The 4,512-nt window shown below is 37.4% G+C and overlaps 1 long non-coding RNA gene across 1 annotated transcript; it reads left to right on the forward strand.

The window, feature by feature from the left end:
* Positions 1–1,913: 1,913 nt before the first annotated feature.
* LOC141592176 (uncharacterized) lies at positions 1,914–3,984 on the forward strand. Its single transcript, XR_012521080.1, has 3 exons — positions 1,914–2,067; positions 2,166–2,275; positions 3,810–3,984. It is a non-coding gene; the product is annotated as an uncharacterized LOC141592176 (long non-coding RNA).
* The last annotated feature ends 528 nt before the right edge of the window (positions 3,985–4,512 follow it).

A 4,512-nucleotide genomic window follows, 5' to 3' on the forward strand; every position in this document is an offset into this window, starting at 1 on the left:
AACGCAATCATGATTTGTTCTATCCTAGGATTTGTAGTCATATGTTTGGTACTTGACCAAACATAAATCCGGGAAATCTTATCATAGAAGGTTTAAAATGTTTTGGTTTTTGTGTTTGACTCGGTTTGACTCGTTTTGACTCGTTGTTGGAGTCGGGATTTGAATTTTTGAGTCGGTTTTTGGTCCGGTGTCGGTTTTGACTCTAGTTAGTGTCATTGCGACCCCGTCGTCGTGCATTAAACACTCCAGGTATTTTTGAAATGTTTTGAGATGTTTTATTTTCAAAATCGTTTTAAGTTTTCTGACGTAAAGTTGTACACAAACTGTCGATCAAACGCCGCGATTCCAAAACATGTTGTAGTCCGATAATCATCGGGTGTTTGTCAGAGTCTCAGCAGATACCGGGTATCTACACCATGCATTTCAGTTACTACTCCTCGAGTGGCCCTGAGAAATAACTATACCTGATAATGGTTGCTTATTTTCTTCAACTCGAATCTTGCAGATATAAGCACAGTATGAAATGACCCAGAAAAAATCTACTTAGCCTCCAGTTACGGCAGACCGTGAGAAAGAAACCAAAGTCACCCAAAAACTGCCTTAATCTCAAGAGATAGTCGATAGTCAAAAGAATCCACTCTAGGAACACAATGGATGTCCTATCCACGACCTGGCACCGAATGTTATTAAACATTTAGGACTCCATTACGTTGTCACAAAAATTTGTCCTACGAGGTATCGTTATAATCTCGCATCTGTGATCGATCAGTCAACCGTTTGACTTATGGCTCGTTGAACCCACCATCAATCGACTGCACAATATAATAGCCAGAGTTATCAGCTCATATGGGCGATTACGGACCAAATAAAATAAAATGTAATTCAGTTCACTTTGTGGTGTTCAATGTTGTCAGTACAATCCACATGAAAACAAAATATTATATTAAAACGATGAAGTTATAAATAGTATATGAAAAAAGATAATGTATCAAATCCATAATTAACTACTACAACTCAGGAACACGTTTAATTCCCATGGAAATAACGTGCCCTTCATGCTTATCAAAATTCAACGGTTTAGTGAGAGAGTCCGCGATGTTATCATCCGAATCTATCTTGTCAATCACTATCTCTTCTTGCTCCACATAATCACGGATCAGGTGAGCTTTTCGATGTACATATCTAGATTTGTTGCTAGACTTTGGCTCCTTAGCCTGGAAGATGGCACCTCTATTCTCACAATAGATGGTGATCGGGTCATTCGAACTAGGAACTATCGTAAGTCCTTGTAAGAATTGACGCATCCATATCACTTCCTTAGCTGCTTCCGAAGCGGCATAGTACTCAGATTCAGTAGTAGAATCTGCTACAACACTCTGTTTGGAACTCTTCCAGCTGACCGCAGCACCATTAAGAGTGAAGACGAACCCGGACTGAGATTTTGAATCATCTCTGTAACGCCCCGTAATTTCGGACCGTTAATATATTTCGAAAATAATTTAGTAATCAAATAAAATTTGATATTAATGTATTTAAAGTAAAAATAATTCAAAGAAATATAATTTTATTATATTTTGAGGTAAAGTATTTATTTTGATAGTTTCGAAATGTTTAAAAATAGTTTAAACCGTGTAAAACTTTTTATTTCGAAATAAGGGTGTATCGGGGGGGAAATTACAACTCTTTTGAAAATTGGGTAAACGATTTTGGAAATGGGTCGTATGAGTATTCAATTTTCTTGTAATCTCGTGTTTAAGAACTTTGGTCTTGTCGGAATTTGCATTTGACAAGCGGTTCTAATTATTATCGAAACGAGCCAAAACCGACTCGTAAAATCCCGACTTAAACCCGTCTCCCTCCTTTCCTTTCTCCCTACCCGCGGCACCCTCCCCCTTCCCTTTTCTTTTTCTGATTTTCTTTTGTTCATCTTCTTCTTCTTCCTTCTAAACTATTCCAAAACACGATTTTATACAATTTCAAGCTAAAATCATCACATCTTTCTCGTTTCTTGTCGGATTTTTGCATAATTTATATTTCCGGAATCCTCTCGTCGAGATCTACAACCTGGTATAAATTAATTTCAGTTTTCTTGAAGTTGTTTTAAGACGAATTTTGGCACAAATTCGGTATTTATACTTATAAATGTGTTTTTATTGTTTATTTAGGTGAAGAATTGGAAGACGAGTTTGGGGACTCGTATATTGTCGAAGATAGCGGATAGTTGCTTGTTAGGGTTTGGGTTTTAAGGTGCTAATTGCTCATTTTCTAGCTTAAGGTAACATATTTCGAGTTACTCGACGAAAAATCGTCACATGCTTTGATTTTTGTATGTTTTTGTGATTTTTAATTAAGTAGTTAATTTCACATGTTAAAATGATTGCATGCATGTTTAATCCATGTATTTTTGTTAGTTTTAGTTAACATGTTAGTATTGGGAACGATTAATTATGGTTCAGACGGTCTTATACTGAACAAAAATGGAGAAATGGAGATGTGGGGGTGGCGGCAGCAGGCCCGGCAGCAGCCCGGCAGGCCCACGGCTGGCCCGGGTCAGCCCGTTGCTTGTGTCGCGGTTTTTCATGCAATATTTGTCATTTCGGGATCATTATTGTTATAGTTAGTATAAATTACATATGAGTACACTTTTAAATTAAATCGTATTAGTAGTAAAAATTATGTTAATGGTAAAAATTAGGTTTATATTGGTAGTTGTACATGTTAGGGTAAATTATAAAATGAAATTATAACGATTAGGCTCAAAATGAATTATATAACTATAATTGTAATGTTTTGATGATTGTGCCGAAAACTGAGCCTTAGTCCCTTTGACTGATTCGATGTCAGTTAATTGAGTGATTGGTCACCGCAATTTAACCCGCACTGTCGCAGGTCAGGTTGCATGTAAAAATTCGGTTGGATGAAGTTTTATATGAATTGGATAATCGGCCTTTTTCTTGTTTTAGGCCATTTATTATATTTATGTTTCACATGTGTAGTTAGTTGATTTGAGTAGCTTCTTATATTGTAAAAATGGCCCTAGATTCCCCTAAAGCCTTTAATATTGTTAAAATTGCTAGAATTGGAATGGGTAGTGAATATCTCTTGCAGGTTGTTGTTGTGTTTGTCATAGATAGGTCTTTATAGTCTCTGACGAGTATATGTTCACTGCTTAATAGCCTTTGTGTTCCTGACTAGTGGATTTATATCCAAGTTGGGGCATGACCTCGTTACTTATTTTGATAGTAAGTGGTCAGCTTAAGTACTAGCCAACCCTTTGGTGGACTCCTTAGGGTACTCACTTTGTTTTAGAAAAATTGTGGGTCTTGGGTGCGGTGGTGTGTATCCGCATGTCTAGGTCTGCGCAGATTTTAGGCTAGGGTTGTGTTGTGTCTTGGCCATGTTTTATTAATATTAACCGCTGAGCCAAGATACCGGTTCGATTACCTTCCCTATCTCGTGGTATAGACTCGAGTTACAGAGTGACTATTGACGGTGCTAAGAACTTATGCCTGTCTTTGATATATTGCCCTTTCTTGTAAGGTAATTTTATGAATTGTAATAGGTGAGATGTAAGCTAGGTTACAATTGATAAATTTTGGATTATCTTGCTTGTTATATGTTTCACATGATAGTTTAGTTTGGTCGATTAGGACTCATATGTTAGAATAATTGATAATTGAATTATTTATCATGTTGTTTACATGTTTCATTACATGTTACATTAAATATGACGATTCGTGGCTGGGAGGACTCGAAGTTACTCCCCACTGAATTGTGGCTTTCGTGTTTGTATAAAATGCGATTGACAGGTACTTGATGCTTAGTTGGGGTTCACGGACGAGCTAGTGAGCAAGAGAACCTTGGACCTAGTTTTGGCTATTTTTATAGTAAACCTTTAGACTTTTGGTTTTGTATATATTTTGAAGGGACATATGTCTCCCTCTTTTTCTTTGGGTTGTATTATTATATTTTCTTATCGTTAGCTATGGCATGTAAATTAGTTCATTAGCATTGCAGGTTTTGGCACCCTCCTCTTGGGAATGTTGGAAATGTTTGTGGTTGGTTTAGGAAAGTTTTTGAAATTACAGGTTTTGTCTAGTTGAACCAATTACAAACATATCCTGTCAGTTTTTCCGTAGAATTTACGCCTTAACTTATCGCTAATTTTTAGGGTGTCACAATCTCGATCCGTTTGGAAGCTAGCATCTGCGTAACCGATTGCGCATAGCTTAGTATCGCCTCCATAAGTCAATACCCTATCCTTAGTCCTCCGTAGGTACTTGAGGATATTTTTAACAGCTATCCAGTGTGTTTCACCTGGATTCTTTTGGTACCGACTCGTCATACTCAATGCATATGCCACGTCTGGAAGTGTGCATATCATGGCATACATGATTGATCCTATTGCAGATGCATAAGGAACACGACTCATGCGCTCAATCCCTTCAGGCATCGTGGGTGATTGAGACTTGCTCAACTGCATCCCAGACGTCATTGGAAGGTTGCCCTTCT

The sequence above is a fragment of the Silene latifolia genome, chromosome 7 (assembly GCF_048544455.1).
Source record: "Silene latifolia isolate original U9 population chromosome 7, ASM4854445v1, whole genome shotgun sequence".
NCBI classification, from domain to species: domain Eukaryota; kingdom Viridiplantae; phylum Streptophyta; class Magnoliopsida; order Caryophyllales; family Caryophyllaceae; genus Silene; species Silene latifolia.